Genomic DNA, 21,025 nt, shown 5'->3' with positions numbered 1-21,025 from the left:
GGGACGAGGGGCGGGGTCTGGGGGTGTCTTGCGCATGCGTACTGCCCATAGCCGTTTCTGGAGCAGGTTAACTGACTTCTGTTTACTGTCAAGTGTTAAGGATCGCTGTAAGCATTTTCTGCTTACTTTTATAGGGAAACGTCTTCAGCTTTACTGCCATATCAGAAAGAAGAGTTCACCGCAACTATTATTTGCTACATGGACATACCAAACGCTTTTTAAACTACTATCTAAAATCCCAGATTAGCGAAGCTCTCAGACCTAATCAGAGAAGTGTTTGTTTGTTTGTTTGTTTGTTTGTTTTTACTGCAGCAATGGTTAATACAGAAACTAATAACTGGCCAAAGTGCAGAGATGAAGTGTCTGTGGAGTGCTCAGCCACAGTGGGACATTGTACATAACTTTTATTCTCCTGTTGTATTTGTTGTCTGGGAGGCTTACTAACTCAAGTCAGCTAATCTAGGCCTAGTCCTGGAAGCTTATAGCCTCTGTTTAATCTAATCTAGGCCTAGAAAGTTTTCAGCCTCCGAGACTTCCTGCTGAATGCACTCCTGCTTTCTAGTTCTTTCTGATCGTTGGATGGCTATTCTGGCTCAGACTACTCTCCAAGCTGACTGATTCAATCTGGCTTCTCTTAGCTTCCGACTGAACTGCTCTGGTAGGCGTGGTATTAATTTAAGCAATCTGTACTGATCTCCTGGCTCCTCCTTGTTCTCTGACTCATTCTGTCTTCACCTGTCTCTATAAAACTTTCTCAGTAAAACTGCCTCTTTACCTCCTCTTGAGAGTTGGGCATGTCCTATCCTGTCAAATCTTTTTTCTGATTCGTCACTTTGCCTGACATTCAATTAGACATCACTTTCAAACATGGCTGCTTCCTTTCACCAACTAACTTTACCTTCGTTGTTTGAGATTAAAGGTTTGTATTTCGGGCTCGTCTGTATTTCAGTCGGAGGGATTAAAGGTGTGAATTAAGGACTAAGCCACACCACAACTAAAAACAGGTTTGTTTGCTTGTTTTGCTTGTTTTTTTTTTTTTTTTTTTTTTTTTTTTTTTTTTTTGTAACTTAACACAGTCTTGGGGTTTACAGTGTGATCAAATACCCAGCAGCAGGACACATCACACCTTCACTGAAAGGACCATCAATGACATTGGGAACAGTACCTTCTGGACATGACAAGCTCCCTGCATTCATGAAATCTCACTACCTCTGGTTACCTGTACAAGAAGCACACAGACGAAGCCAGTCAACATTCCAGAAAGGAAGCAGGAGGAGCTCACAAGCCCCAGTTGGTAAATGAGAAGTTACTTACAGTTGGTGTCTACTGGGTAGAGGGAGAATGGGTTTACCTTAAGGGTATGGCAAGTCAACCATCTCCAGTGGATGGCCTCACACCCAGGAATGTATGGGCAACACAAACTGGATCAAATTTTTTGAGGAAGGGGGCTAGTCAGAAACTTGGAAGAGGGTAGGGATAGGTCTGGGATGAGTTAGGGGAGATGTGAGTGTGACCAGGATACACTGTATGTATGGAGTGGTTCACTAATTTAAAAAAAAAAAAAGTCAATTACCAAATACCAATTCTAACTTTCTGTGAGTCTTTGGATACCAGACCTCGTCTTGCTGTTTCTTTCCATTAGTAAGTGCCCAACTTCTGAGTATTACTATGAGACTCAAATGGGTTAATAATGTGTGATGAACACCAGCAGCACGGGGCTCAACATATCACAACCCATGTTAATTGACATGCTCTTCACCCACAGTGATAGCAGCCATATTCAGGACTGGTAGACGGTTTGGGGAGGGATGTGAGATTAACTTTCTAGAACAAAAATCCATGGCAGAGGGCTGTGGGGACAGCTCAGTAGACCACTTGCCATGCAAGCATAAATACCTGAGTTTGATCTGCAAAACTCACGTAAAAATCTGTATGTGGTGGCTCACACTCAGACAACCACTGAGGAACAGGTGGGCAGAGCTCAGAGGCAGGCTGGCCAAGTCAGTCTTACCTAATTGGTCGACTCCCAAGACACACACAGACCCTGTCTCAAAAAATTAAGTTGACAAGGATAGGCAGATTCTGTGTACCTGAGGCCAGCCAGCCTGGTTTATATATCAAGTTCTGGGCCAGCCAGCACCTCATAGTGAGATCCTGTCTTTTAAAAAAAAAAAGTTAGATTGTCCTCTGGCCTTTGTGCGCACACACGCACACACACATACACACACATACACACACACACACACACACACACACACACACACACACACACCACAAGAGAAAATCATGATAAAGCTAGGGAAGGGTAAGTTATTTGATTCTGTTGTTCTCTCTGAAAAATTGTCTCAAAAAAACGCATTTCAAGCCCATACCTTTAATCCTAGCACTTGGGAGACAGAGGCAGGCAGCTCTCTGTGAGTTCGAGGCTAGCCTGGTCTACAGAGTGAGCTACAGGATAACCAAGGCTACACAAAGAAACCCTTGGGGTGATTTTCAGCAAACTAAGTGCTGTACCAATGTAACCCCAGCATAGGGGAGGCTGTAGCAGAAGGATCAGAAGCTGAGGCAGCCTGATCTATGTAGAAAGACGCCTGTCATTAAAAACAAAACAAAACAAAAATGTATCTAGCAAAAGAACCAAAAGACAATCTTGGTGTATCTACACCAGTCTTAAAGTGACCAACAGAGTGATACCCTGTAGATTCACTCAAGCAGGATATGGTTGGTTTCTTATTTCATACTTGGGTGAGAGGAGAAGCAAACACCAATTGGACTCTCGCATACATGGCACCATGGGCTCCTTCAGGGACCTGCTGGATTCTTACACACACAACACCATAGGCTCCGTCAGGGGCCTGCTGGCATCACTCCATAAAGCAATATATGTTAACAAAGGTGGACCCTCAGTTTTCTAGGTCAGTTCTTTAAGGTTGGGGCTGTGAAGTTTGAGTTGGGCCTCTAGGAGAATTTGTTCCTTCTCTTCAGTGGTAAAGATGACCTGCAAAAGCTACTGACAGTCATCCCAAGTAGGCCGGTGTGTGAAAAGAATGGACTCTACTAGATTAGTGAGGCATAGAGGTCAGGTAGAAAAGGGCCAGTATTGCATGGCCTGATTCCCTGTTGTGTCTGCAGGCCCAAAGGCCTGCAGGGGGAGGGCCACGGTGGTGTTGGGATGCAGCTCTATGGCTTCATGTCCCCATGGCAGGCCCTGTGTTGTCCTCTGTGGGGCCTGGGTAAAGGGGTGTAGGAGCCAGGGCAGTAGAGCCTCAGCCTCTGCTTGGGGCTCAGGGGACTCAGGGCAAGGGGGAAGGGAGGGGTATCAAGGAGGGGGAGATCTGCAGTTTCATATTCCTGGAGAATTTCTGTCTTCTTCCCTGAGCTCAGAATGAGTCTTGAAAGTGAGAACCCGGCTAGGGAGAAAAGGACAGACCCAAGCAGTCTCTTTCCAGACAGTTAATAGGGGACCTGATCCAGGTGACTAGCAGATCTGGATCCAAGTCCCAGGATCTTACATTTGACTGCCATGGTTATGGAGAGATTGAATGTCCCTTCCTGGGGACAATTGACCCCAAAAGCTGGCCATTCAGATGTGCACATGGTCTGGAGTTTCTTTATGTCTACTGACAAGTTGTGTGCACATCCATGGACCTCATGTCAAACCTCAGGACGAGACCCAGAAGGGTAGTAGAAAGTTTCCATCCTACATCCAAAAATTTCATCAGTCCAAGTCCAAGAACACTAAGAAGACCAATTAACACACAGACTATTCTCCCCTTCCTCGGGCAGAACAAATAGGCTAACTGGCCGGCTCATGCAGGGTCCAAAGTTTACAAGACCAAACCAGAGCAGAGTTTTCCCCAACCCCTCTGGAGAGGTTGGAACATTAAGGCGCGTCTGCCTGTACAAGTGACTGTCCCAGTTACTGTGACTCTTGCAAGCACAAACAGAAAGCAAAACTGGCACATAAACACAAAAGCAACCGAGAGGAGACACAGAGAACCATGGTACCCGCTTGAGCCGTTCCTCTGATTTACCGTCCCCCACAAGAGGTGAACTTCCCAGCCAACAATTGAAATGAGAGTTGGACCTCTATCAGGATCCCTTGAGTGAGACTCACGGAGTCCGTAATCAATGCAAAAACAGGAGTTTTATTGTTCCAGCGCATTGGAGCCACGTGCTTCAAGAGGGAGATGGCCCTAAGCAGACTCTAGCAATTATATATTTTTGATAAGGGCAGAATTTAAACAAAAAGCAACTGGGCAGGGTACTATTTGGGGAGCGAAGTGACCTTCAAACTGATTTCTGGTCAATGGATCATTCGAGACTTTCCAGAGAGGGTCAGTTGGGAGTCACAGGTGGCTTTGTCTGACAGTTGGCTTGCAATTTTTCCAGGAGCTAACCTGGCTCTACCCTTCCTGGAAGGGAGGGGTCTTAGTGCTTGGAGGCTTGTGGTAGAATTGTCCACTGGCCTTAGATTGACCCCAACTCTGGCTCTTTCAGGGCTTTCTGGACTCAAAGTCTACTTGGAATGGAACCTAGACCTTATCTGCTAAGCCAGGGCTACGCTGACCTCCCTCCCCCAGTCCCTCTAGATCTTATCCTCTCTTTTTAACCTCTTTGGAGCCCACCTTGAAGTCCAACCATCTAATTGTCTCTTGGACACACAAAACCAGGTAAAACTGTAGCCAATCGGACTGCCAAGTTTGTGTAGATTATAAAAATCAAATCCCCACTCTGCCATTCCATGGCTCTGTGAGTCGCCACCCTATGCTGCCCCTCTTTTACACAGGTCTTTACTCATGAAACGGGGAAGACAGGCACTAGACAGATGGCTCAGCGGCTATGAGCACTTGCAGTGGACCTACCAGCTCTGAGCCTCAGGCATTAACAAGCTACTTGCCTCTCTGTTGACTGTTTCTTCACCTAGGCTTGTTGTGAGGCTCCAGAAGTAACACATGGAGTAATACATGGAGACTTTTCACATCAAAGCAAAACTACAAAGTGGAGTCAGAAACCCTTGGTCACAACTTTCAAAGGCCCACCCTTGTTTCTTTTTTCTTTTCTTTTTTTTTTTTTTTTTTTTTGGTTCTTTTTTTCGGAGCTGGGGACCGAACCCAGGGCCTTGCGCTTCCTAGGTAAGCGCTCTACCACTGAGCTAAATCCCCAGCCCCCCCACCCTTGTTTCTTACTTAGCCAATAAGACTGATTTCCAGTCGTGCTGAGGCTCACACATTCACACATTCAGGACATAAGTCTGAGAGGGGCATTTCAGATTCAAATCATAACACCTACCCTTTTGACACGAGTCTATCTGATGGGCCACAAGGAAGAAGGTGTTTTCTTGTTTCTTTTTTTTTTTTTTAATATTTTATTTATTTATTTATTTATTTATTTATTTGTTTATTTTGGAGCTGAGTATTTATTTTATTTATATATGTACACTGTAGCTGTCTTCAGACACCAGAAGAGGGCATCAGATCTCATTACAGATGGTTGTGAGCCACCATGTGGTTGCTGGGATTTGAACTCAGGACCTCGGGAAGAGCAGTCGGTGCTCTTAACCACTGAGCCATCTCTCCAGCCCCCTGTTTTCTTGTTTCTTATGTGTTGAAAGCTTCTGCTGGAGGTGTAGCTCGGGGCCTACCTAACATGCATGCACTTAAAACACCATCAACACTTGGTAGTGTGCATGTTGACCAAAAGGTTGCTCAAACCTGAGCTTGAGATGAAGCATTTCAAATCTGACTCTGGAAACATCGGCAGTGCACAGACAGGGCCTCTTTGGCAAACAGGTACAGGAAGCTGCAAGCCAGCACAGTGGCGAGGAAGCCATACTCCCAGAAGCCTGCCAGAGCTTGGAGACATGGGGACAGCTTCCCCGTGCTCTGTGAACCTGTACTATTGTTATATTTAAACCTGCTAGTACATGTCCTTCTTGCCAATGTTGCTGCCTTCTGATCTTGAAATGTGCGCCCTGTCCTGTGTCCCAGGAAAACATAGGCACCTATTTACACTGTTATAGGACAAAGAAATTCCAGAAAAAAAGTAAGTTAGGTGTCAAATTTTCATTCAGACTATTCTAAAGAAGTCCCAGACGTATAGAAGTTCACAGCAATATATTATTTTTTAAATATAAGTAATAATTCAATTAAGATTTAAAAAGAAAAACAAATATTTTGCTTCTAAGTCACTTTGGTTACTGGAAGGGGAGTGCAAAATTTACCACCCAAAACCATCTTAAACATTAAGACTCTGAAACGAATATTTAAATACGGGCTGGCGAGATGGCACAGCAGGTCAAAGGAACTGCTGTCAAGCATGATGGCCCAAGTTCAAATCCTGAAACCCATAGAGCACAAAAAGGACTAGTTCCTGTAAGGTGTCCTCTGACCCTCTGACCTCCATACAGACCAGTTAGCATACATGAGTGCACACATACATACACTCAAACACACGTGCGCACACATGGCGCCAATGTAATAAACACCTGTCAATGGACTCAGGAGTGTGGCTCAGTGGTACCATTTCCTGCAGAGGGTGTGTGAGGCTCTGGAATGCAGCTGATGGTACAGGCTCGGCAGACATTTTTCTGTGGCCTTTTCCTGCTGATTGTTACCTCTGTTGAGTAACTCTTTTTGGGTATTTGGAGTGAAAAAGGAACATCGGACTGGTGTCACAGTACCTCACCAGCCAGCTACATTTACATTGGCAAGATAAGAAGGACGCGTGCTAGCAGATTTAAATTTAACAATAGTATTTATTTATGATGCTCCAAAATCTAGCCTCATAGCCAGCTCCTAACATCACTTTTCTGATTTCAGAGGTTAGTTACGACTGAGTGCTGACTCCTAAATTAATAGATGCTAACAGTACTTAGAATGTTAAAAAAAAAATTGGATGTTTTGTCGAATGCAACTTCCAAGAATGCATAATTAACAGTGTCTCCATTAATATACAGTATGTTCAACACTGAGACACTGATATCATAAATAAAGGTAGACATGGATAAATTTATAATTAAAAATGCATTAGAAATTACAAGCATAATTTATTTACTAATGTGCACTGGAATAAATTTTATGTGTTATATTTTAAAACAGGGCATTAATAAATAATAGTGCACATAAAATGTTTTTGCAGCTAAAAATATTTCAATAAATATTAGTAAGTTAAATGCACTGCAGGGTTATAATTGCTCTGGAGTAAAGTTTCTAGAATACAGTTTCAGGGATAGCTTCTTGAAAGCATTTGAGATAACTGGAACAGGGGCCAGTGCAATGGCTCGGCAGGCAAAGGCACTTAGTAAGGCATATAAGACATGACTTCGATGCTTGAAACCACATATAGGTGGAGGAGGAGAGAGCTGCCTATACAAAATTGGCCTCTGGCTTCCACACATGCGCTGTGCATACCTCCTACCTGATGTTAACAACTTTTTAAAATGTATATTCAAAGTGTCAGAAACAGCTACCTTTTTCTGAAGTTACAAATATTTTTTCAGAACACCAAGAGATTCCCAGTGAATGACTGATGACTTTGAAGTCAGCCTGGGCTGATCTGTAGGTTAGGGAACCCGAATGCTTTATTTATTTTAGTGTTGTGTTACACACATATAACATGGCGTCCATGATGAGGTCAGAGGGCAGCGTGCACGAGTTGCTTTTCTCCTTCCAGCACGAGTTGCTTTTCTCCTTCCACCACGTGAATTTTAAGGGTGAAACTCACATCTTATTTTTGGCACTAACACCTTCACTGCTGAACCATCTGGTCAACCCAAGAATTCAACTTTTACTTGTTTGTGTTTCTGATTTGTTGAATTTTTGTTGCTGTTGTTGGTTTCCATTTTTTTTGTTTGTTTTTGTTTTTGTGATGGGTTCTCATTATATATCCCAGACTGACCTAGAAGTCACTAAGTTGTAGCCTAGATTGACTTCAACTTGCAATCCTCCTGCCTCAGTTTTCCAAATGCTAAAACTGTGACTGTGTACTACCATGCTTCATTTATCTACATAAATCGTAGCAATGTCTTCCATCCAAGAACCTCTCTAGGTCTCTCCCCCACCTACCTTTCACTCTGAACTTGACCTTGGTGGATCCTGGTGTGTGGCTCAGTTGTAGGAGACTTGAAAAGGCCTCAGTCCTATGCTCAACTTGGCAGAAGAAAAGGAAGTGTGCCTTTGCTTTCTCTCTGTCTTTCCCTGTCTGTCACCCTGTCTCTTTCTCTGTCTCTCTGTCTTTCCCTGTCTCTCTGTCACCCTGCTTCTTTCTCTGTCTCTATGTCTCTCTGTCTTTTCCTGTCTGTCACCTTGTCTCTTTCTCTCTCTGTGCATGTGCGTGTGTGTGTGTGTGTGTGTGTGTGTGTGTGTGTGTGTGTGTAGAAAGTTGTGTGTGCACAAGAGTGGAGGCTTGAGTCTAACCTTCAGTATTAATTGGTATTTTGAGACGGAATTTCTTTCTGAACACAGAACTCACTGATTGGATAACACTGACTGGCCAACCAGCCCCAGGGACTCTCCTGTCTGTCCATTGCTGGGATTACAGGCATGTGTGCCCTTGTACCTGACGTTTTAACATAGGTACCAGTGATTAAACTTGGGTACTCAAGCTCGCACACAAGCGCCTGATTGATGGAGTCCCCCCCTCCCCAGCCCACAATGGCATTATTTTAAGATTATATCTAAAGCTGGGCAGTGGCGTTCACACCTTTAATCCCAGCATGTGGGAGGCAGAGGCCGGTGGATCTGAGTCCCAGATCAGCATGGTCTACAGATCAAGATCTAGGACAGCCAGGACTACATAAAGTAACCCTGTCTCAAAAAAAAAAATGTATATTTATTTGAGTTTTTAAGTTTTGACACCACATAATCTCAGAACGATTATAAACCCCACAGCAGGGGTTGGGGATTTAGCTCAGTGGTAGAGGGCTTGCCTAGGAAGCACAAGGCCCTGGGTTCGGTCCCCAGCTCCGAAAAAAAGAACCAAAAACAAACAAACAAACAAACAAACAAAAACAACAACAACAACAAAAAAAAAACCCCACAGCACACAACAGCATCTATTTACCGATTAAACTTGGAAAGAGAGCTTGTACTTATGTGTAGTGTATTTTTCCCCCTTCTAAGACCATAGTTGATTAACAGGACCAAACAAACGCCATCCATTGCTGGGTGAGCTTGCTTCTAGGCCAGACCACAGGGCTTTCTGTACCTAGCCTAATTCAGCCTTGAAACCAGTACAGCATTGTCGTCGTCCCCCCCCCCACCCCCCATGTAACCAATGGGGAAACAGACCCACAGGAAGGTGAAATCGTTTGCTGAAGATCCTACTGTCTGTGGCTGGCTGACTTGAAAGCCCCAAGCTCGCCTCTTTCCCCCTCCAGTAATAGTCATCAGCCACTGTTCCTAAAATAATTCAGCCTTCTAGAAATCAAGTTGCCTCCCAGCATCTCAGGGTCTCTTCAGCTGTATTCTTTTCTTCATTGGTATCTAATCTAAGTCCCTCCAGCTCCCGTTTAAGATAATTCCCTCATGCCCTGTCCTTTGTAGACAGGAACTGATGTTTAAAACACATGAGCAATATCCCTTTAGATATTTGAAGATGGCTATTAAATTCTCCTTAACCTTCTCTTCTCCAGGATACATTGCTAGTAACCCCAATTCCTTTTGCCTTTTCTCCCAGGACCCTTTTTCTAAAGCATTCCCCCTTGAGCCACATGCCTTGAAATCAGTTTCAGGTTTTCCATATCTCAATTCATTATCATCACCTTCAAGGAGCACGCGCACATGCGTGCGGAGGACCATGCTCAAATTTATACACGCCAGGAGAGCAGCTGTGCCCGTGACATCCAGAAAATAGCCGAGCCTCCAAATAGAGCTCTTTAAAATCTTTCCTGTGACTTCATCATCTTCCCATTCTACCTGGATGATTTTCCTGGTCAGAAATAACCTGTGACGGCTCAAATGTCGGTCCTCACAGCAGTTCGTAACTGGCACTGGTGACGCACATAGTAGGTGCTCAGCACATAGTAGGTGCTCAACAAATGTTTTGATGAAACAGAATGATGATGATCAATTGAAAACATTCCACACTCCGCCACTTCTCCTTGGTGAGGCTCACTAGGATAAACTCTGGGCATAGTGACACAGGCCTTTAATCCCAGCACTTGAAAGGCAGAGGCAGGTGAATCTCTGAGTTCAGGGCTAGCCTGGTCTACAAAGCGAGTTCTAGGATAGCCAAAACCTTTACACAGAGAAACCCTGTCTTTAAAATCCAAAGGCAACCAAATGGAAAAATTGTATTAATGGTCTACAGTGATTATGATTCCTGCTAATTAATTATTCCATAGATGAGGATGAAATACAGTAAGTGACTATTGAAAGAAGGATGAGAGGCTGGGAATAGTTCAGTTGGGAGAATGTTTGTCTAACATGCATGGAGTCCTAGGTTCAAACCCCAGCACTGTACGTACAGTGTGCACCTACTTCTAACCCAGCATTTGGAAGGTTGAAGCAAGAGGATTAAAAGTTCAAGGTCATCCATCCTTGGCCTCTTAGTGAGTACACGGTCAGCCTAAGACCTAAGATACCTGAGACCCCATCAAGGGAAGAAGGAGGGAAGTGAGTACCCTGGGGCCAGGCAGATGGCTCAGCAGGTAAAGGCACTTGCTGCCAAGATTCATGCCCTGAGTTCTATTCCTGGGACCCATATGGAAGAGAAAAGTAGTCTCCAAAAAGGTGTGTGCTCACACATGGAGTGCATACAAGTAAGTAAATGTATTAATAATTAGCATGATAGTAAGTAAGGAAATAGCTTGATGGTTGATTACCCTGTAGTAGCTTCCTTGGGGTTTTCTGCTGTTCTTGAGAAAATCTGCCAAGGCAATGTGGGTCTGTAGCAGGCTGGCCTAGTGTTGGTGGTGGTGCTATGAAGACAAGGTGGCAGCCATCATTCCACATGTCCCTTGTGATGTGGCTTTTCTCACTCCTGAATGAATGGCTCTTCTCACTGCCTTGCCCTGCCTGGCTCTACAGGTCTCAGTGTAAAGCCCCTGGCCTAGGCTGAGGATTGCTCTCTGTCTCTAGCCTCAGAGAGCATCAGTGGGAGGGAACTGGAGGTGAATAGAAAGGCTCAGAACCTCTTCATCTAGCACAGGACCATCTCCTCAGTGCCATCAGACTTGATAGAGGCTCCCTAGAAAGCAGTCAGGGAGAGGCTGGACATTGTTCCTCTTTCTATGTCCTAAATATTTGTCAAAATCTCTGTCCAAAATGTTGCTTCAGATGGGACAAACTAAGCTTCAGCTAACCTGTGTGACTTGGGTGGGTAAGGTCACAGCTTCCTTGTGCCTCAGTTTCCCCACGTGTGGAGTAGAAATGACATCTTCCTGGCAGGAAGTCTTCCATAACATGCTACATAGAGCACCTCCTTAGCATACCCTAAGCCCAGGGGTCCATCCATCCCCCGTATCACAGGATGGTCAGTACACAAGTGAACACCACACACACTACACATGCACACACACACACGCATTCACACACACACACACACACACACACACACACACACACACACACACACTCACGCACACACATTCCCAAATCACCACAGTGATTATCCAAAGGGAGGTACCGGATGAGTAATAGTATACACAAGAAGGTTTGGCCATTTGGTATCTTGAGGGAATGTTTGTACTATGACAAAACAGAGAAGAAAATGCCATTTTAACATGTCACCTGACATTCTCTCAAGTTAGAGAAACACAGAACACGGACTTGAACCTGGCTCTCTCATCCCAGCGGTATGCCCAGTCTCTCCCTAGCTGGGACCTCAGATGGTCCAAGGCCCTGTCTAAACCTTTTCCCTAAAGATCCTAGGATATTATGAAGGGCATCTTTAGGATACAATAAAAAGTTTACAAATGACTAGCCACTCAGAGTTTTGAATATTGATCTTCCTCTATCTTCCTAGCTCAAAGAAACATCCATGTCTCTTGCTCTGGGAATGTAGCTTGGTAATACGGCACTTGCCCTGCATGTGTGAGGCCCTGCATGCATGTGTGAAGCCCTGCATGCATGTGTGAGGCCCCGCATGCATGTGTGAGGCCCTGTATGCATGTGTGAAGCCCTGCATGCATGTGTGAGGCCCTGTATGCATGTGTGAGGCCCTGTATGCATGTGTGAGGCCCTGTATGCATGTGTGAGGCTATGCATGCATGTGTGAGGCTATGCATGCATGTGTGAGGCCCTGCATGCATGTGTGAGGCCCTGTATGCATGTGTGAGGCCCTGTATGCATGTGTGAGGCCCCGCATGCATGTGTGAGGCTATGCATGCATGTGTGAGGCCCTGTATGCATGTGTGAGGCCCTGTATGCATGTGTGAGGCCCTGTATGCATGTGTGAGGCCCTGCATGCATGTGTGAGGCCCTGTATGCATGTGTGAGGCCCTGCATGCATGTGTGAGGACTGGCATGTAAGTCAGAGGCAATGAACTGTTTCAACATTGAACAAATATGCAGCCAGAAGCCCTAGTACAGTACTTCTGATATGTGACGTATTCCAGTCCCTCAGTTACCCTCTAGGTAAGAATTGTTACTTTACAGTATTCCCATTTCACAGATGAAATGCAAGGATTTGCTGCAGAACACAAATTTGCCAAAGTTCTCAAGAGAGACACACTTGGTTCTTATCCACCATGCTGTTCTCTAACAGGTTTGTCCACATGCTCCTATGTGACCTTTGTTTAGATTCTCCTTGCCTTTAAATGACCACGCCCTGCCTTCCAGCAGACACCATGCTCTCTAAGACAGACCAGCAAGCTGAACATCAGGAAACTGGACAGCCGCACCCCATCCCTCCTTTGTGTTTACCCTCTACCTCCGGACAGGCTGCTTTGGAGGAGAAGAGATAAGACTCAGAAGTCCACACCAGTGCAGGAAATGAAGTGGCTCACACCCACTGCCTCAACAGAACAGGATGGCGAGCCCAACTTAAGCCTTCTTTTCTTCTCTCTCCCACCTCCCCGCTCTCGTAAATTCTTAAGATTGAACACAGGGCCTGTTGCTCTGCTCTGCTCTGCCACTGAGCTTTGCTGCTCCACCGCTTACTATCGAAGGAGCGTAACCCTAATACCAGCTTCGAGAAATAACTATTGCAGTTGTACCCATTTCAGAGATGAGAAAGTGAACATAGAAATGTTTGGCATATTGTTCACAGTCAAGGTCACCTACAGCCTAAAAATTTGAACTTAGGTGCAGGCTTTGATTTTTTTAAAACCTACTTTTAGGGGTTGGGGATTTAGCTCAGTGGTAGAGCGCTTGCCTAGCAAGCACAAGGCCCTGGGTTCGGTCCCCAGCTCCGAAAAAAAGAAAAGAAAAAAAACTACTTTTATCTATTTTATTTACATTAGTACACTGTTACTGTCTTCAGACACACCAGAGGAGAGCATCGGATCCCATTACAGATGGTTGTGAGCCACCATGTGGTTGCTGGGAATTGAACTCAGGACCTCTGGAAGAGCAGTCAGTGCTCTTAACCGCTGAGCCACCTCTCCAGCCCCTAAAATCTATTCTTTTCTTTCTTTCTTTCTTTCTTTCTTTCTTTCTTTCTTTCTTTCTTTCTTTCTTTCTTTCTTCCTTCCTTCCTTCCTTCCTTCCTTCCTTTCCTTCCTTCCTTCCTTCCTTCCTTCTTTTCTTCTTTCTTCCTTCCTTTCTTTCTTCCTTTCTTTCTTTCTTTCTTTCTTTCTTTCTTTCTTTCTTTCTTTCTTTTTTTTAATGTGTAGCCCAGGCTGACCTCGAATTCGTGATCCTCCTGCCTCTGCCTCCTTCAGCAAATACTACTGGCGTGCACCACCACAACCGGCTAAAATCTACTTTTAATAAGGGTTTTTAAATGCTTTAAACTCCCCTCTAGTTCACCACCCATCAGAGGCAGTGGGAAGGAAAGGTTAGTAGAGCAAAGGAGAATGTGGATTTGTTTAGAAATAGTTCTTTGGAGCAAATCCAGTCTTTGCGAGTAGGTCACGCTGCTGCTGCTGATTCCTGCAAACTGAACTGCTGATATCTTGACAACAAAGACAACAAACACCATTCATGAATCAGCCGCGGTGGATGAATCCAGAGGAAAGCTTGAGGCTCTGCTCTGTGCTGGTTTAGAAGTAGTTCCTCAGGGTGATTCCAGTCTCCACTTGTTAGGATACTGGCAGTCCAGTTCAGTAGTGTCAGGATAGCAAACACGAATCAGCAGCGGCACACTCCAGGAGAAACAGCCAGGCCTCCACTGAATGGGCACGAGTCAGTAGGAGGGCCAGGACCAGCACGGATGCCCGGAGAAGTTCTCTGCCATGCTTCTCACTACAAAGAGGAAATTAGCAAAGACCAAGATTCAAGGCCAACGCACTGTTGCAAAGCTATCTACGCAAACACGCTCTCACTGTCCCTCCAGTCCTATTTATACTCCCTCCAAGCATCACGTGTCCTCCCACATGAGAACACATGCCCCAGCAAAACACCACACGAGTCTGGATCAGCTGACACACCCAGAAACTTCCATTTCACTCTGCCAATCAGCCCGAGTCTCAGGAAGCGTCAGGAAGCCGCCAGAACACCACCGGGATTTTTCTGGTGCATTTCTATGAAGTCACAACACACGATGACCAAAGAATGGTAAAGCATACCAATACCATCCCGCATCATCCACTGTCTGTTAGGTTACAGTTATAGTCCTTCTAGACATCCTGAGTCCTTTCACATGTCTGCTTTAGCAAGACCACTTTTCACCTGCGTGCCCTAGCAAAACATCATTTGACATAACTGACTTTCCAAAGAAACCAGAAGTTTCCTCTTCCCTTAGGTTTATTTAAACGTCCAATGTTCCAATACTTTAAAAATTATTTTGTTGTAGAGCGCTTACCTAGGAAGCGCAAGGCCCTGGGTTCGGTCCCCAGCTCCGAAAAAAAGAACCAAAAAAAAAAAAAAATTATTTTGTTAAGGTTTATTATGTTGGTATTTTGCCTGAATGTGTGTCTATGCTGCATATATGTCCCTGGTACCCAAGGAGGGAGGAGAGGGTGTTGGGTCCCCTGAAACTGGAGTCACAGATGGTTGTGAGCACCCACGTGGGTGCTGAGAACCAAAGCCAGGTCCTCTGGCAGGGCAGCCAGTGCTCTTAAAGGCCACCTCGCGCGCTTACCTAGGAAGCGCAAGGCCCTGGGTTCGGTCCCCAGCTCCGAAAAAAAGAACCAAAAAAAAAAAAAAAAGGCCACCTCGCCAGCCCTCTCGTGTAGTTTGTCTTGTTTTGGTTTTTCTTAGTGGGTACAGAGTGTTTCATTGTTGGATTTCAAAATCGGAAACTTACCCTTCACAGGTTAATTGTCCACAGAGACTAAAGGTAAAACAAGACTAACAGGATTAGTATAGCACGGTGCTCTTAGAGTGTGGTCACTACCACCCTCTCCCTAATTCTGTCCCCTGGGAGATGACATTTGGCACCAGGCTGCTGTGGAGTCATTTAAGGTTCAGCCTAAACTCAAGCCTCTACCTCTTTTTTAAAAATAAAAGATTTTTTAAAAAAAATATCAAAGTTAATATATAAGCTTTTAAAACAGGCCGAGTAGTTTTGGTGCCCTGGAGAGATGAGCATTCCCTGAGTAACAGTCACAGCCATTTTACTAGAAGATCCTCACGATGCCCCCTACCCAGGCCAGGTCTACCGTCTGTCCATCTCAGTTTCCATTCACGCAGAGTCAACCCCGAGGGGCGTATGCCCCGGGAGTGTGCATGAGAACTGCTTCTTAGGCCGCCAGGCCTGAATAACAAAATCACCAACAGAGCACATCTCGCACGGTTTGGATAGAGCAGGAGGATGCACCCGCTTGGCTCACCACTCCCACAGTGAGAGACTTTGCTACATTCGGAACAAGAACCTCCAGACTGGCTCCTTGTGTGACGGGAGGGGCTGGGACTCTTTGGTCACTGGATAGTGCATACATACTGCACTATTCTAGTCTTCCTGGAGGACTAGAAACGCCTAACAAGCAAGTGCGCTTCGCAAAGTGAGAGCCACAACCACCGGCTAGATCTCCCTACCTAGCTGCCATTGATGGCAGAATAGTGCTATTTCCCACGATTGGGCTGTTGTTTTAAAGTGTCGGGGCCCTTTAGGTGATTTGGTTGTTTTTCCTCTGATTTTATGGCCTGAATATTCATTTTTAATTTTTTTTAGTTTTCATTATGTAAGTATACAAAGCAAGGGAGAGGACATGAATCTTGTTGAAATTAATTGCCCTGTAAATCAACTTGTTTCCGTAGATCGCACATACTCATCATTATTATGCGAGAGTTTCCAGTAAAATATCTTCTGTATTATTTTTATTATTAACATATTTACACTGTCGATCCAGCCCTGCACCCTTTGTGAATCTGTTTTTAAAATAAATCTGACCTGATACCAGAGTGATCGGCGCAATAAAAATGCATGATGTGAGATTAATCAAATATGGTCGGGTTCAATTTATAAGGGACACATTAAGAAAAATTATTTCTTGTTCGGGTACGCCACTCCAGTGAATCAAATGGAGCCTAGAATATTTCAGCGAGATACATGTAAAATCCATTCATTCAACAAACATTTATCATGCATTTACTGTGTGCATCACAGGGGATAAAATCAAGCTGAGCCAACAAGAAACGCACACAGGAGACAACCAAGGGCCCCAAGCAACCGTGCAGCTGTGGAATCCAGGCTAGAGGTCCCAGGATTCCACACATACAAGCTCCAGGGGTATGGGGTTCTGGATTTGTTTCCATTTCCCTCGCTCCTACCCCCAGACATTAGCCATTCATTTTTGCATGGGGGAAAAATAAAACAAGTGGAGGAGGAATAATTTACGTTGAAGATGAGTCTTGCATTCTGTATATGTGAAGGAAATAGATTTCTAACACAAGCAAATAAAGAAAACAAGACAAACACTACCTTGGACCCAGGTTCAACGCCTGGCTCTGTTTTAAACTGCTGGTTGACCTTGAGCACATTTTCATTTTGTTCGGTTTTGCTCTCCTCATCTGCACTAGACGGGCTCTGTTGCAAAAATGAAGTGAGATGGAGATCCCGGTGAGTTCCCACTAAATGTCCTCTACACCAGGACGCTAGCTCTGGAACCACTGTTGTCAAAGATGGAAACCACGTCCTATGCTCACCGCCCATCAAACTAATTCTGCCTCTTCTTGAGCTAACAGCGGGAGACAGGTTGCCTTAGTGGCAGATACAAGGGCAGGAGGTTCTACAGTGGTGAAGGCAGGCTGGGCATGGTGGGCCATGCCCGCAATCTCAGTACTCAGGATATGGAGGTTAGAGAGAATTGTAATTTTTGAGACCTGCCTGGGCAGTTCCGTGAGAACCATCACTAACAAACCAAAAACCAAACCAAAACAAAAAACTGTAACTGAAGGTGTCTTTACAAAGACAAACATCATCTGGACGTTTTAGCTACCACCAAGGGACAGAACTCAGAACCGGACAGAGCCAAGATTTCCGTAGTCATATTTGACACCAAGATCTACTGCCTACCACGGGGTCTTGTCTGAGGTAACCAATCACAAACACTTGAGCTTTGGTGTCACAGGCCTGTGATCCCAGCTCTTTAAGAGGGCGAAACAGGAGGATGGTGAGTTCGATGCTAACCTGGGTAACTTGTGAGACACTGATTGGGGGTAGGGTAGCAGCTTAGTGGTAGAGCATGCATGAGGCTCTACATAGACTCCAGCACCATAAACAAAACAAACCAGCACCAGCAAACCAAAGACTACTTGTTGAGCAAAATAAATACCAATGCCCCAGAACATTTGGACAGTCATCTCTGTTTCCATATCTTGTCTCTCCTCCATTCTCTCAGCTGTCTAAAAGGATACAAACAGCCACCAGGGCTAGGGTGCAGGGCTGGGGTGGGGGGAGGGAGCGCGGATCAGTGAAGCACTTGCTGTGCAAGCACAAGATTCTAAGTTCAGTTCCCTTAAAACCCTTAAAAACTGTACTCGGCACAGCCTTGTAACCCTAGCCCTAGGAAGGCAGATGTCTGTGGCCCCATGACCAGCCAGCCTAGTCTAACTGGTGAGTTGCAGGCCAATGAAAGCCCTCATCTCAAAACAACACAAAACAAAACACCCAAGGTGGGCTGTACCTAAAGAACACCTGAGGAGACCTCTGCTCTCCACACTCACCAGCACGTGTGTGCATAGAAGCCAACACACACACACACACACACACACACACACACACACACACACACAACACACACAGAGAGAGACTTTTATTTTGAGAGAGAGAGGGACGGAGAGTAAGATAGGTATCTCATAGCTCAGCTCAGGTTGACCCTAATGCCATTGTGTAGCCAAGGATGTCCTGGAACTCCTGACCTTCCTGCCTTTACTTCCCAAGTGCTGTAATTACAGGCATGTGCCACCACACCCAGTTTATGTAGCTCCGGGAATCAAACCCAGGGTTTTGTGAACGCTGGACAAGCAATCTACAAACTGAAGCATAGCCCTGGCCCTCAAAGGGCTTTTTAAAGTAAGGCACCAAGAATGGCCTTGGTTCACGGCCAGCTCTATCACTGCACTTACCACACGAAGCACTCACATTGATTTTGTTTGGGTTCTGTGAGCATTAAATGAGAAAGCCATTAAAGACAGCAAGTGTTCGTGGAGGAGAGCGGAAGACAGTAGAAACCTCCAGCCCTGCAGACTCCCAAAGAGCTAGCCCCAGACTCAAGAAGGCAACTGAGAGGGGTTGGGGATTTAGCTCAGTGGTAGAGCGCTTGCCTAGGAAGCGCAAGGCCCTGGGTTCGGTCCCCAGCTCCGAAAAAGAACAAAAAAAGAAAAAAAAAGAAGGCAACTGAGATGTTTCTTCTGTTTGTGCCCAGCCCAAGTTGGCCTAGGGCAGCCGAGTGCCTGCTGTCCCTCTGACGTCACTCGCTGTGTCCCCCCACTCCCAGTCCTTCTGGTACCAGATGACGCCTGTTTTAGTTGGTTTGTCATTTGCTGTGATAAAAAGCACCCTGACGAAAAGTAACTTAGAAGAGAAAGGACTTACTTCCTGTCATGATTCCAGGACATAGCATTGTGTGTGGGTAGGGTGGGGAGTGAGGGTGGGGAGAGAGAGAGAGAGAACAAATTGCACGAATGTCTGTGGTTTACCTTCTCGCTTTTTCTATAGACCAGGATCCAAACTCAGGGAATGGAGCTGCCCATAATGAGTCTGTCTTCCCACCTCTGTTAAGGTAATCAACACAGTGCCCAGGGCCAGACTGACAGGACAATCCCTCATAGAGATTATCTTCCCAGGGGACTCTCGATTCTATTGAATTCCTAATTAAAACTAACCTTTGCAATATCCTGAGCCAAGAGCTCAGAGAAGGGTCTTTGGCTAAATTACTCCTAAACTGTCCCAGGGTCCTTCATGGCTATATGGCTTCATGTCTTTGTACCCATGACCAACAACGGACATCCTGTTTTCACAGAGATGGAACATCTCCCCTCTCCTCACCTATCTTTTCTCTTCCTCTTTTTGGGATCACTAAATCCCAGGTCCCAAGCCCACCAGAAACCATAGCCTCATTAGGACAGTCAGAGCTGTACCGGCCCTCTTCCTTCCCACAGGACACTAGAACTCAGATGGTTCTTGGCCCTCTGTAAGGTCAGTTACAATGTGTCTGTGCAGCGAGCCCAGCTCTGCAGACTACCGCCTTATTTTGTTTCCACTCCTTTTGTCCCTCCCATATTTCTCTAACTGACGTAACTCAGCCTCTTCTCTGAGGCAGCTCGCAAGGCCAGTGGCATTACTCTAGCTCTCTCAGTGCCCAGTGCTCATGGAGCACGAAGCCTAGTGCAGGGGAACCGTAGTGAACACCACAGGGTACTTCATCACCCAGGTAGAGGTGCTGTATGTCTGAGGTCAGTGAGAATAGAAAAAGGCAGGCCTCACAGCTGGGAGCTGTCCAGCTGTGGCTGGCACTACCTCATTCCAAGGCTTTTCCCTTTAAATCTTTTAAAAAATATTTATTTATTTTTACACTCCAGATTTTATTCCCCTCCAGGCCCACCCCTAACTGTTCCACATCCCATACCTGCCCCCACCCCAGGCTCCACAAGAATGTTCCCACCCCACCCACCCCACCAGACCTCTAAACTTCCTGGGGCCTCCAGTCTCTTGAGGGTTTGGTGCATCCTTCTCTGACTGAACCCAGACCCAGGAGTCCTCTGCTGTATCTGTGTTGGAGGCCTCATCTCAGCTGGTGTATGCTGCCTGATCCAGTGTCTGAGAGATCTCATGGGTCCAGGTTAATTAACACTGCTGGTCCTCCTACAGGGTTTCCCTCCTCCTCAGCTTCCTCCAGCTTCTCCCTAATTCAACCAGAGGGGTCAGCAGCTTCTGCCCATTGGTTGGGTGCACATATCTGCATCTGACTCTTTCAGCTCCTTGTTGGGTCTTTTGGAGGGAAGCATGATAGGTCCTTTCTTGTGAACGTCCCATAGCCTCAGTAATGGTGTCAGGTATTGGGGCCTCCCCTTGAACTGGATCCCACTTTGGGCCTGTCACTGGACCTTCTTTTCCTTGGGCTCTTCTCCATTAGCATCCCTGTATTTCTTTCAGACAGGAAGAATTATGGGTCAGAGCTTTGACTGTGGGATAGCAACCCCATCCCTCACTTGATACTCTGTCTTTCCAATGGAGGTGGTTTCAATAAGGTCCCTCTCCCCAGTGTAGGGCCTTTCATCTAGGGTCCCTCCCTTTTAAAATTAATTAATGAATTTAAAATAAATAGTTTCTGGTGGGCTTGGGATCCCTGGGATTTAGTGATCTCAAAAAGAAGAAGAGAAAAGGTAGGTGAGGAGAGGAGAGGTATTCCATCTCTGTGAAAACGGGGTATCAGTTGTTGGTCCTGGGTACAAAGACCACGTACAGCCATGAAGGACCCTGGAGCAGCTTAGAGTAGTGTAGTGAGCAGTGAGGCAGTTCCTCACGTGTAACCTAG

At 45.6% G+C, this 21,025-nt stretch overlaps 1 long non-coding RNA gene across 4 annotated transcripts; it reads left to right on the top strand.

Annotated features, from left to right (window-relative positions):
• Nucleotides 1-42: 42 nt before the first annotated feature.
• On the top strand, nt 43-1,589 carry LOC108350353 (uncharacterized). 4 transcript variants are annotated; one of them, XR_015684255.1, is made up of 4 exons: nt 43-107; nt 507-658; nt 913-1,004; nt 1,092-1,589. It is a non-coding gene; the product is annotated as an uncharacterized LOC108350353 (long non-coding RNA). The 4 variants fall into 4 exon arrangements; XR_015684253.1 differs by having other exon boundaries at nt 920-1,004; nt 1,092-1,587; XR_015684254.1 differs by having other exon boundaries at nt 920-1,004; nt 1,109-1,583.
• Nucleotides 1,590-21,025: the final 19,436 nt, after the last annotated feature.

This window comes from Rattus norvegicus, chromosome 3 (assembly GCF_021556685.1).
Source record: "Rattus norvegicus strain SHRSP/BbbUtx chromosome 3, alternate assembly SHRSP_T2T, whole genome shotgun sequence".
Lineage (NCBI taxonomy): Eukaryota > Metazoa > Chordata > Mammalia > Rodentia > Muridae > Rattus > Rattus norvegicus.
The sequence above is the reverse complement of the archived record's forward strand: the minus strand, read 5'-3'. Positions and strand labels throughout refer to the sequence as shown.